A 13,982-nucleotide genomic window follows, 5' to 3' on the forward strand; every position below is an offset into this window, starting at 1 on the left:
CTACTACTCACTCTCTACTATTCACTCTCTACTACTCACTCTCTACTACTCGCTCTCTACTACTCACTCTCCACTACTCACTCTCTACTACTCGCTCTCTACTACTCTCTACTACTCACTCTCTACTACTCACTCTCTACTACTCTCTACTACTCTCTCTGCTACTCACTCTCTACTACTCACTCTCTACTACTCTACTACTCTCTACTACTCGCTCTACTACTCACTCTCTACTATTCTCTACTACTCACTCTACTACTCTCTCCTACTCTCTACCACTCACTCTCTACTACTCTACTACTCACTCTCTACTACTCTCTCTCTACTACTCACTCTCTACTACTCACTCTACTACTCTCTACTACTCACTCTCTACTACTCTCTACTACTCACTCTCTACTACTCACTCTCTACTACTCACTCTCTACTACTCTCTACTCTACTGCTGACTCTCCACTACTCATTCTCTACTACTCGCTCTCAACTACTCTCTACTACTCACTCTACTACTCACTCTACTACTCTCTACTTCTCACTCTCTACTACTCTCTCTCTACTACTCACTCTCTACTACTCTCTACTACTCACTCTCTACTACACACTCTCTACTACTTGCTCTCTGCTACTCGCTCTCTACTACTCTCTAGTACTCCCTCTACTACTCACTCTCTACTACTCTCTACTACTTACTCTCTACTACTCCACTACTCTCTACTACTCACTCTCTACTCCTCACTCTCTACTACTCTACGACTCTCTCTCTACTACTCACTCTCTACTACTCACTCTCTAGTACTCACTCTCTACTACTCTCTCTCTACTACTCTCTACTACTCACTCTCTACTACTCTCTACTACTCACTCTCTACTACTCTCTCTCTACTACTCTCTACTACTCACTCTGCTACTCACTCTCTACTACTCTCTAATACTCTCTCTCTGCTACTCACTCTCTACTACTCACTCTCTACTACTCACTCTCTACTACTCACTCTCTACTACTCTCTCTCTACTACTCTCTACTACTCACTCTCTACTACTCACTCCCTACTACTCACTCTACTACTCCCTACTACTCACTATCTGATACTTTCTCTACTACTCTCTACTACTCTCTACTACTCACTCTCTACTCTCTATTACTCGCTCTCTACTCTCTACCTCTCTACCTCTCTGTACATGCACACATATGCACATATATATATGCATATATATGCATATGCATTTATATATATGTATGTGTATATATATATACATATATAAACATATAAATAGAATCTGCATATCTATATAAATATAAATGCATGCAAACATATACATATATGCATACATATGCATGGTATGTACATGAAATTTTGAAAAACTCTAATACAAGCAAAGCTAAAAAGCCACCTAATTACAAACAGATTTGCTTTAACTTAAACGAGGGCGAGACCTATTGCATTGTCAATGCTTGTTTACTTTGATTCCATCAAGAAGGCATTCAGATGTGTCACACATTTTCCATAAATTCTGAACGGTAGCACTCTAGTTGCTCATTAGATCACTGTAGTAAAGCTACTGCTCACCAGGGAAGTCTGCTGCTGGTATTCAAAGTGCATGTTTCAGTCTGCATGTCAGAATGTTTTAATGAAATAAAGGAGGATTTGAGAAGTCACTCAAAATGTGCCCTAATTTTCTTTCTGCAGCACAAATCATAATTTCTATGGCAAAATGAGCCCCCTCATTTTGTTCCTTTGCAAATTAAATGTTTTAAGTGTTACCACTTTATTCCAATCAAGATGGCATCAGGTGTGCCATACTTTTGTCATAAGTAAGACTGTTAGTGCTCTAGTTGTTCTTTAAAACACTCTGGGACATTCTGTCATTGGGCTATAATTGGGCTACATCTCGGTGATATTTGTGCTACATTTGGGCTCTTTTGTCTCTGGTGGCCATCTTGGGAGACTTATTTGTTTTTAAGTTTCCTAATTTCCTCATTTACAACAGTCTCCTCAGTAGGAAATACTTCCAGGTTTTTTACTTTCATTCCATCAAGAAGGCATTCAGATGTGTCACACATTTGCCATAAATTCGGAATGTTAGCACTCTAGTTGCTAATTAGATCACTGTAGTCAATGTTGCCAGATTGGGCTATTTCCCGCACAATTGGGCAACTTTTTTCCCAGTTGTGCGAGAAAAAACCATGCCTGGCGGGGGGCTACTTTTTGGGCTAGATTTATAAGGTTGTGCGCAATTTTGTGGCCGGGGCGGGCGCCGACCACGAGGAGTCCATCGCGTTCAGTGCACTCACTCTTATTTTGCACATGCGTGTGCGGGCCAATGTGGGGGTCCCCCAGGGCCGTCAATCCAGTAGCGTGCGAAAACGCTACCAATGACGGCCCTGGGTATCATTTTTTGGCCAGCCCCTGCGGTTCTCTATAATGCTGGGACTTCGTGCGTGCGTCACGGTGCGTGACCTGACGGAGCTCTTACTTTCGGCTCGGCTCAACGGTGGACGCCAGGACGCATCATCATCATCAATGATCATGAGGAGTCGGACTGGAGTCGGACGCACGTGGTGTCCCTGCTGCTGCCGCCCACTGTGGTCCACTGGTGGTCACCCAGGCCACAGGCGGCGGCGGGTGGTGCTCGGAGGCAGCGCTCTCTGCGCAGCGCAGGCTAGCCAGCCCAGTGAGCCCACCACCAGTCGACAGCACAGCCTGGAGTCACGCAGCACAGCAGCAGGCCTCCCGGACTTAAACGCCCGCCCCGACCTCAGGTGAGTGAGTCAGAGGCGACACTAGAGCCACATTTCAGGGGGGGGAGGGTGTAAGAAAAAATTTCGAGGGGGGGTGCTGAGTCTTTCAGCAATAGACAGAGTGGAGATTGGGGCAGGGAATTCTTTCCGTCTCATCATTTTAGAAAAGTGCAGTTTCAATATTATATTCGATTAAGCCATGGTTGCTGCATTTTTATTTTATGAAACTAACAACCATTAACAAAGCAAATGGTTCTGGCTTGTTGTAGGTGTAATGTTACTTGTTGTGATCTATATCTGGATGCAATGACAGAAGAGGCAAAATACCAGTCCGGCGATACACAATGCTCAGCACAGATTTTTAGCTTAGTTGTTTTAAGCAACACCATTAATTACATCAGACACGCCCCTTGGAGAGACCCCCAGTTTTTTCATCCCGCTTAAAGCCCTGGAAACACCATGTCACAATCACCTCATGGCCTGGCACTGTGCATCATGCATGACTCATGACTTCCACTTTTTTAGATTGCCAATGTGCAGGTGCATAGTGAACCCTCCCCCACCCCCCCTTGCTTTCGGAAGACAGCAAGGGCGAAATTCTTGATGGGCCTCTTCTGTCTGCAACTCTGCAGACAAAGGCTCAGCTCATAATTAAGAGGAAAAGGTGGACGAGTGAGTAAGTGAAGGGATGGCTGGATGGCTGGATGGATTAGTGAAAGGGTGAATGGATGAATGGAAGGGTGAATAGATGGATAATGAGCGAAAAGATGGATGGATGAGTGAAAGGGTGGCTGATCGGTGAGTGAATGGGTGGATGGATGAGTGGATGGATGAGTGATAGGGTCAATGGATGGATTCATGAGTGGATGAGTTGAAGTATGGGTGGATCAAAGAAAGGAAGGATGGCTAAGTGAAAGGTCAATGAAGAGAGAAAGGGAGGATGAATGGATGACTGAAAAGGGGACTGGGTGGTAGGATGAGTAACTGGGTGGATGGATGAGTAAGTGAAAGGATGGCTGGATGGGTGAGTGGATAAATGGCTGGATGGATGAGTAGATGGTTGGGTGGAAGAGTGGATGGATGAGTGTACGGATGGATAGGGTGAAAGGGTGGATGAATGGATGAGTGAAAGTGCGGATGGAGGGATGGATGAGTGAAATGATGGATGGAAAGATACGTACGTTTTCAAATGGATGAATGTTTGGATATAGATGGAATTACTTATACACTATTACGCGACCTCCTTTGATGTGTCTGTAAAACGTAGCTTTTGTCCCGAAGTTTTGTCCTGAATTTTGACCTCCCGTCCTGAATTTTTGTCCTGAATTTTGACCCTTTGTCCTGAATTTTTAAACTCACCGTCCTGAACTTGCACCCATGCCAGTTGGTTACCTTATTTGTAGGAAGTGATGAATATTGATAGATGCCAGGAAGTTGACGTAGGTAAAGAGAGTGTTTTAACACCCAAACCAAAACTGACCACATCGGTTGTTCGTAGGCCAGCCCAGCTTCGAAAACGGTCGTGCAGGGGCCACCCAACCTCGCACGCACCTGCTGGCAGCACCACATGCATCTGTTTACCACTGTCCAGGCATGGATCTGACATTCCGTGCTTCACCACGTTGCTGATGCCAAGGCGCGCACTGACGCACACTGTTTGCGGCTCGAACTGGAGCTGATTTCGGGGGGGGGGCTGAATCTTTAAGCAATAGGCAGAGTGGAGCTGCAGGGGCTCTTAGAAGTCGCAGTGAGAACTGGTCTTAAAAATTAATAGCATTAAGGCAGGTGCCCAGTTACCACCCTCCCACCATCTGTATATTGAATAGAATGTATATTTGTCGTTAAAATTGTTTCTGATGACAATTTGTGCATAATTGGAGACTTGCTAATTTGGGCTGGTTTTTGGGCTGAAACTGGTCTGATTGGGCTTATTTTGGGCTTATATTCGAGCGGCTTTGGGCTTGGGACGGGTCTAAAAATCTGGCAACACTGACTGTAGTAAAGCTACTGCTCACCAGGGAAGTCTGCTGCTGGTATTGAAAGTGCATGTTTCAGTCTGCATGTCAGAATTTTTTAATGAAATAAAGGAGGATTTGAGAAGTCACTCAAAATGTGCCCTAATTTTCTTTTTTCCGCACTAATCATAATTTCTATGGCAAAATGAACCTCCTCATTGTGTTCCTTTTAAATTAAACTCTACTATTATCTCTACTACTCTCTACTACTCTCTACTACTACTCTCTACTACTCACTCTCTACTACTCACTCTCTACTACTCTCTACTACTCACTCTACTGCTCTCTACTACTCTCTACCACTCACTCTCTAGTACTCTACTTCTCACTCTACTACTCTATACTACACTCTCTCTACTACTCCCTCTCTACTACTCACTCTACTACTCTCTACTACTCACTCTTTACTACTCACTCTCTACTACTCTACTACTCTCTACTACTCACTCTCTCTCTACTACTCACTCTCTACTACTCACTCTACTACTACTCTCTACTACTCTCTCTCTACTACTCACTCTACTACTCTACTACTCACTCTCCACTACTCACTCTCTACTACTCGCTCTCTACTACTCTCTACTACTCACTCTATTACTCACTCTCTACTACTCTACTACTCTCTACTACTCACTCTCTACTACTCTCTACTACTCAATCTCTACTACTCTACTACTCTCTACTACTCTCTCTACTACTCTCTTTCCTACTCACTCTCTACTACTCACTCTCTACTACTCTCTCTCTACTACACACTCTCTACTACTTGCTCTCTACTACTCACTCTACTACTCACTCTACTACTCACTCTCTACTACTCCCTACTACTCACTCTACTACTCACTCTCTACTACTCTCTACTACTCACTCTCTACTACTCCACTACTCTCTAGTAATCACTCTCTACTACTCACTCTGTACTACTCTCTACTACTCACTCTCTACTACTCTCTACTACTCACTCTCTACTACTCTCTCTACTACTCACTCTCTACTACTCACTCTCTACTACTCTCTCTCTACTACTCTCTACTACTCTCTACTACTCACTCTCTACTACTCTCTACTACTCACTCTCTACTACTCTCTCTCTACTATTCTCTACTACTCACTCTACTACTCATTCTCTACTACTCTCTCTCTGCTACTCAGTCTCCACTACTCACTCTCTACTACTCTCTACTACTCACTCTCTAATACTCACTCTCTACTACTCTCTACTACTCACTCTCTACTACTCTCTACTACTCACTCTACTAATCACTCTTTACTACTCTCTACTACTCTCTACTTCTCACTCTCTATTACTCTCTACTACTCACTCTCTGCTACTCACTCTACTACTCTCTCCTACTTGCTCTCTGCTACTCTACTACTCTCTACTACTCTCTCTCTACTCTCTATTACTCATCCTCTACCTCTCTACCTCTCTCTACCTCTCTCTACACGCTCACATATGCACATATATGCATATGCATTTATATATATGTATGTGTATATATATATATACATACATATATAAACATATATATAATCTGCATATCTATATAAATACAAATATAAATGCATGCATACATATATATATATGCATGTAATGCACATGAAAGTTTGAAAAACACTAATAAAAGCAAAGCTAAAAAGCCACCTAATTACAAACAGAATTGCTTTAACTTAAACGAGGGCGAGACCTATTGCATTTTCAATGCTTGTTTACTTTGGTTCCATCAAGAAGGCATTCAGATGTGACACGTTTGCCATAAATTCTAAATGATAGCACTCTAGTTCCCCATTAGATCACTGTAGTAAAGCTACTGCTCACCCTAAGTCTGCTGCTGGTATTCAAAGTGCATGTTTCAGTCTGCATGTCAGAACTTTTTAATGAAATAGAAGAGGATTTGAGAAGTCAAAATGTGCCCTAATTTTTCTTTCTGCAGCACTAATCATAATTTCTATGGCAAAATGATCCTTTGCAAATTAAATGTTTTAAGTGTTACTACTTTATTCCAATCAAGATGGCTTCAGGTGTGCCATACTTTTGTCATAAGTAAGACTATTAGCGCTCTAATTGTTCTTTAAAACACTCTGGGATTTCTGTCATTGGGCTATACTTGGGCTACATCTCGGTGATATTTGTGCTACATTTGGGCTCTTTTGTCTCTGGTGGCCATCTTGGGAGACTTGTTATGAAGTTTCCTAGTTTCCTCATTTACTACAGTCTCCTCAGTAGGCATACTGTCAGTTTTTTACTTTGATTTAATGAAGAAGGCATTCAGATGTGTTACACATTTGCCATAAATTCAGAAAGTTAGCCCTCTAGTTGCTCATTAGATCACTGTAGTAAAGCTACTGTTCACCAGGGAAGTCTGCTGCTGGTATTGAAAGTGCATGTTTCAGTCTGCATGTCAGAATTCTTTAATGAAATAGAAGAGGATTTGAGAAGTCTCTCAAAATGTGCCCTAATTTTTCTTTCTGCAGCACTAATCATACATTCTATGGCAAAATGAACCCCCTCATTTTGTTCGTTTTTAAATTAAATGTTTTAAGAGTTACCACTTTATTCCAATCAAGATGGCTTCAGGTGTGCCATACGTTTATCATAAGTAGGAGTGTTAGCGCTCTAGTTGTTCTTTTGGACACGCTGGGAAGCTGCAGTAGAACACAAAGGAATCAACTGACAGTCTCTGCCTTTGTTGGATGTACATGTTTTACTGAGAATGTCAGACTTCATTCTCACATGACTAAGAAAGATAATGTGAATTTACAGAAAATATGCTCTCAGTTTAGCTTATAGATCACCTTCCAAACCTCTGTGGGAAAAGCATGTGAAAATAGTTTTCTCTCAAACATGATTCATGATATCCCAGCAGAAGGCTTTTTCACATGGTAAAATCACCTTAGAACATACCACAATTCCTAAAATGAGTATGGTACCATCAACAAATGATTTATAATGTAACTAAAGTCTTAAAACCATCTATTAACTGCAATGCTTTTTAATGAGGTGCTATCATGTATATTGGTCTCAAGATGGCTGCCAACACTTCTTGGATGAAGTGCTGACAGCCAATCAGATCTCACGATGAGATGTGTGGTTAGGCTCCGCCCAGATATATATGTGATTTTACTTATGATTTTCTCAGGAACTACTGAACGGATTTACACCATTTAAGCAAAAGGCACGACTCTGAACCAAGGTCTACCTTTCTGCCAAATTTGGTGTAATTCCGTTCAGCAGTTCGGGCTGTAGCTGTGTCAACAGGTCCTATGGGAAATTGCATGGGGAAAAAGCGTTTTGAGACCCTCCTTTTTTCTCAGCCCCCGCTTGACAAATCACAACGAAACTTTCAGAATAGGAGCGGACCAGAGCTGGCCAAAAGTTTGGAAAATTTTGCGAAGATTCGTCAACCGGCGCCAGACTTATTGGGAATAGAATGTTGCGGATTTCTTATGGAAAATAGGTCCTAACTATAACTACCTACTGGCGACCGTCAGTAGGTAATATACACGATTCGGGATGTTAGCGGTGGGATGAGGGTCCCGGAGAGCTGCCTGCCATCCACTACAAGATCCAGACTGCCGTGGGGTGAGAGCAGACACCGCCCACTGGGGGAAGTACTGACGCTGCTGTGCCTGCTCTATGCGGACTCGGAGTACCGGGTCTGAGACATCCCCCTCACGACGTGTCAGCAGCGCCTACACCTATCAGAGCGAGGCATTTGCTGTTTAAAAGTGGATGATTAACTTATTTCCTTTCCTGGTTTGACAAGCATCTGATGAAGTCATTACGACGAAACGCGTCATGCTGAGAGCCTATTAAAGCAGCACTACTCTGGAGAACCCGTGTGTGCCCGACTTTTCTTTTCAAACAAGAGGAGTGTGGTTTCATATATATATATATATATATATATATATATATATATATATATATATATATATATATATATATATATATATATATATATATATATATATATATATATATATATATATATATATATATATATATATTCACTTAAAAAAACATAGGTTTCAGGGGCGTTATAGTTAGCTGGACATTTCCCTCGTACAAAACACTAGAAATTCCCCTGTTATAGTTAGTTCAGCTAACTATAACTCTCACCCCCGCAATGCACTGCTGATGACGTCACATATTACATCACTCATGACATGGTCAGTGATATCACTGATGACATCACTGATGACATCTCAAAAGACATCACTGATGACATCACTGATGACATCATCCATTGAGTATGTGTTTCTGAACAGTTTTATTATGTTTAATGTATATAGGGAAAGGCCTGTTGAAAAATAAGTGGGGGTACAAGTGTGTGAATGGATGATTTTCTAGGTGCGTAACTGACTCTATAAGTGAGTCATTAAGTGTATCTTACTGCAGACTAGTGACTAAACTGTGTGAATGTCTGTATGTGTCTGTGTGTTGGTGTATAAGTGGCTGCATGGTTTTTTGAATAGCTATATGAGTGTCTATATGGGTTATTGATTGGTTGTCTGAGTATCTGTATGGGTGCCTGAGTGTTTGTGTGGGTAGGGTGTGTGTGACTCTGTGACTAGATGTGTGAGTGGGTGATTCAGTGGGTGCATGTTTTTAAGAGTGTACCTGTGATGGACTGTATGGTTGGGTGAGTGTATGTATAGGTGTGTTAGTGATTGAATGTATATCTCAGTGGTACATGTGTGAGTAACTACATATGTGAAAGGCAGTATATATGTGTGTAAGAGTATATAAGTGGGTTTATATGAGAGTGTGTGATTGTGAGAGTGGCTGTATGGATGATTGTGTGCTTGTATCAGTGAGTGTATAAGAGCGTAAGAATGTGGTACTATTTTTATGAGTAAGTGAACTTGTGTGTGTATAACTGCATAGGTGAGTAAATGGGAGTGTGATTAATTATTTCCATGACTGACTAGGTGTGTGAGTATGTCTATGGATGATTGGTGGTGTCTGAGTGTCTATATAGGTATATAAATGCATATGATAGTCCTGTACTGAGTGACTGAAAGTATGAGTGACTCTACAGGTGAGTGAGTGGAGGGGTGTGTAGACCTTAGAGTCAATGAGTGTGTATGTAGTTATTGGTATTGAAGTATCTATGGTTTTGAGAATGGAAGTCTGAAATTTTGAGTCGGTGTAGCAAAGGTTATATTAGGGTGTGAGAAGATGCACTAATTTATCACATGGATGACATCATCAGTGATGTCATCAGTGATGTCATTTGAGATGTCATCAGTGATGTCATCAGTGATGTCACTGACCATGTCATGAGTGATGTAATATGTGACGTCATGGGCAGTGCATTGCGGGGGCGCGAGTTATAGTTAGCTGAACTAACTATTACAGGGGAATTTCTAGGGTTTTCTACGAGGGAAATGTCCAGCTAACTATAATGCCCCTGAAACCTATGGTTTTTTTAGTGAATTTCTAAGGTTTTTTAAATGCCAATTCCTAACTATAACGCCCCTGAAACCTTTGTTTTTTTCAGTGAATTTCAAAGGTTTTTTAAATGCCAATTCCTAACTATAACGTGCATGAAACCTATGGTTTTTTCAGTGAATTTCAAAGGTTTTTTAAATGCTAATTCCTATCTATAACTTATCTCTGAAGATATCATGTTTAATGATTTTGATTGGATTTCTGTATTTTTCAAATTCAGTGTGTCATTTCATTAATTACATTTTTGTTCAAATACTTTTTTGTCACCATTTATTTTTAAATGTATTTTTTTAATTAATTCTTTTAAAAATTAAAAAATATTATTTGAACTTAATGGGGTTTTTAAACATATTTTTTTATATTTTTCAAAATATTTTTTTAACTATATGTGCAAAACTTTATTTTATATATTTTTTTCAATGTTTTTGGATCCGCGCACCCTAAGCGTACCGTTCTCGAACCCTACGCGATAGCATCCGCTCTTTGCCCTCTGACCACTGGTGACCTGCCTTTGATTTTAACTGTTCGCCGGACCCGCTTCGCGGGTCCCGCTTCACCAGTATTACCTTTGGGAGAACTGCGCTGTGTCCGTGAGGCTTGTGGTGCTCTGGGGTACTGGGCAGGGCTGCGAGCGTTTCAGCAGGGACTCCGTGTCCCAGGAGTCCCTGCCTGGCCGATTGAAAACACCTGGTCTGCTCTCCTTGTCAGCCCCGCCCCCTGCACTCGGTTTGTGAAAAGGAGTCTGCCTGCCTTTCCTCACTGGGACGCTTTGTTGAAGAGGAAGCCCTGCTGCTGCTCTTTGCCCTCTGACCACTGGTGACCTGCCTTTGATTTTAACTGTTCGCCGGACCCGCTTCGCAGGTCCTGCTTCACCAGTATTACCTTTGGGAGAACTGCGCTGTGTCCGTGAGGCTTGTGGTGCTCTGGGGTAGTGGGCAGGGCTGCGAGCGTTTCAGCAGGGACTCCGTGTCCCAGGAGTCCCTGCCTGGCCGATTGAAAACACCTGGCCCGCTCTCCTTGTCAGCCCCGCCCCCTGCACTCGGTTTGTGAAAAGGAGTCTGCCTACCTTTCCTCACTGGGACGCTTTGTTGAAGAGGAAGCCCTGCTGCTGCTCTTTGCCCTCTGACCACTGGTGACCTGCCTTTGATTTTAACTGTTCGCCGGACCCGCTTCGCGGGTCCTGCTTCACCAGTATTACCTTTGGGAGAACTGCGCTGTGTCCGTGAGGCTTGTGGTGCTCTGGGGTACTGGGCAGGGCTGCGAGCGTTTCAGCAGGGACTCCGTGTCCCAGGAGTCCCTGCCTGGCCGATTGAAAACACCTGGCCCGCTCTCCTTGTCAGCCCCGCCCCCTGCACACGGTTTGTGAAAAGGAGTCTGCCTGCCTTTCCTCACTGGGACGCTTTGTTGAAGAGGATGCCCTGCTGCTGCTCTTTGCCCTCTGACCACTGGTGACCTGCCTTTGATTTTAACTGTTTGCCGGACCCGCTTCGCGGGTCCCGCTTCACCAGTATTACCTTTGGGAGAACTGCGCTGTGTCCGTGAGGCTTGTGGTGCTCTGGGGTACTGGGCAGGGCTGCGAGCGTTTCAGCAGGGACTCCGTGTCCCAGGAGTCCCTGCCTGGCCGATTGAAAACACCTGGCCCGCTCTCCTTGTCAGCCCCGCCCCCTGCACGTCACACTAATTATATCTTTGATATCCCTCCCCGCTGCGCGCGAGCGCGCGGGGGAGCGCCCGGGGCTAAGCCCGGGCAAAGGGCGGGCCGTTTGAGGCCGTTCGAGGACTGTGGAGGCCGGGACCGGGCCACCCCCCCTTCATTTGTCCTGTCTTGCTGGACCCCCCTGGGGTTCGTACACCTGCTCCCTATATATTCATCGGCAAGCCATTTATCCCACTGTTACAATGGTGTTAACAAGAGGCAGAAAAAAAAAGGCCGCGGGAGGGGTGGGTAACCTTTTAGGTCCAATGGACGATTTTATCATTAAGGCAAACTCTTTTATCGACCAGAGTATCAGCCTTATGGAGGGCAGGGTGTCTTTAGACCTTGCACGCGCCAAGAGATCTTCTTTGGGTGCTCTAGCGAGTGTAAGATCCCCTGAGCTAGTTATTGCTCCTGATCCCAGGTCATTTAATGAAGGTAGGCGTAGCTTACCAAACATGGTGGATCTATCCGCAACTTTGCTATCAGACTTACAGACCAGCACAGATCTGGAAAAATCCCCTGACCTTCTCCCGCAATCTCCACAGCTATCCTCGCAAGTTACGCCAGAAGAAACAAGAAGAGATAGAGGGAGGAGGGAGGGCGCCGTGAGGAAAAAGAAGTTGGACATAAATCAGCCTTCTCTAGTTCCCAATACACTAGTTTTTAATAAATCAGTTTCTAGGCCTAGTTCAACTGAGTACTTACACCCGAGAAAGGTACAAGTAGTTCACTCCGCGACAGCACATCTCCCAGCACACGATAGTTCAGACCCCATTTTTGTGGCCTCATTGACTGATGTCCCTAGCGGTGGAGAACCACTCCGGTCTGATAATTTACAGATGTCATCAAACAGTATAGCGGATCTATTGAAAACTCTACTCACCCCAATAGAACGTAGGTTAACAAATATAGAAAATAAATTGATCAATCTTTTAAATCTGTATAAGACTACGCAGGTATCAGAGACACAAATTCCACAAGTAAAAAACCAGATTCAGAACCCAGCCAAATCAGCACTTCCACAAAACTGTATATCTACTCCTACTGCCCCATTACAAAAATTAATTCCATCCACTAACTCAAAAACTAACAGTTCAGCAAAACCCGCCCCTAAAAATATCGCTACCTTAACAGTGGCAAGTACTTTGCCTCAAAAAATAATGGTACAAAATGCTCAAGCCTCAAAAAACTTGTCCCGGCCACTACCAGCTTTAAAAACAGCACCCCCAGTTTCTGACACAGGTGGTATGAGGGTAGGTCAACAGGCTAGACTTCCTGTTGACTTGCCCCCGGAAGCCTACCCCCTTGTAGTGGTAATGACGGGTGTCCCTGAACTCTAGGATTATAATTCAGAACCCACAGGGTCCCTTAAGAACAAAGTGCAATTCTGGCTCAATACTAATTGCCCTGTTCCACTGACAAGGTCCTACAGGATCCTTATGGTACGTAGAACTACCTGGGTGGGCCATGGCAGGAAATCACTGCCAGGTGACTGCATCGTGGTAACCTTTGATGATCCTAGAGCAGCCGACCATATCTGCGCATGGGAAAATTCATGTGAAAGTGGAGGAATAAGCATTAAACGGCTTTCCTTTTTTTATCCTTCAAGGTCCTCAAACATCCAAGAGCCATCTTGGCAATCGATGGGTCCCCACTACTTCGACTATGACAGCCACAGGCAGACAATGGGTCCCTGTCATCCCCAACACGACAATCCCTGGCAAATAGTGGGGCATCGACATCTGGGTAGAGACTGGGACAGCTGGGGTGGGACACATACGTTGAGGGCGGTTAATCACGAGCGCACTCGCCGGGCTCCCTGGTCCGGTATTTCCACACATAACCGATTCTGTGGCTTAGAAATGGTCGATTGACCACTAACATTGATTGACCCCTTTAACTCAAAGTCTACTACGGGTAATGTTAATACACCTGATTTAAATAACTCAGTTATATTTGGCGAAACTGAGGGGTTTGGGGTAATAAGGACACAGGGGTTTGATGGTGCAAGCACAACTAACAGGGAATGTAGGCTTTCTTCCTCCATCGTGACTCCTCAGCTATTAACGACAC

This window comes from Triturus cristatus, chromosome 2_2 (assembly GCF_964204655.1).
Source record: "Triturus cristatus chromosome 2_2, aTriCri1.1, whole genome shotgun sequence".
Lineage (NCBI taxonomy): Eukaryota > Metazoa > Chordata > Amphibia > Caudata > Salamandridae > Triturus > Triturus cristatus.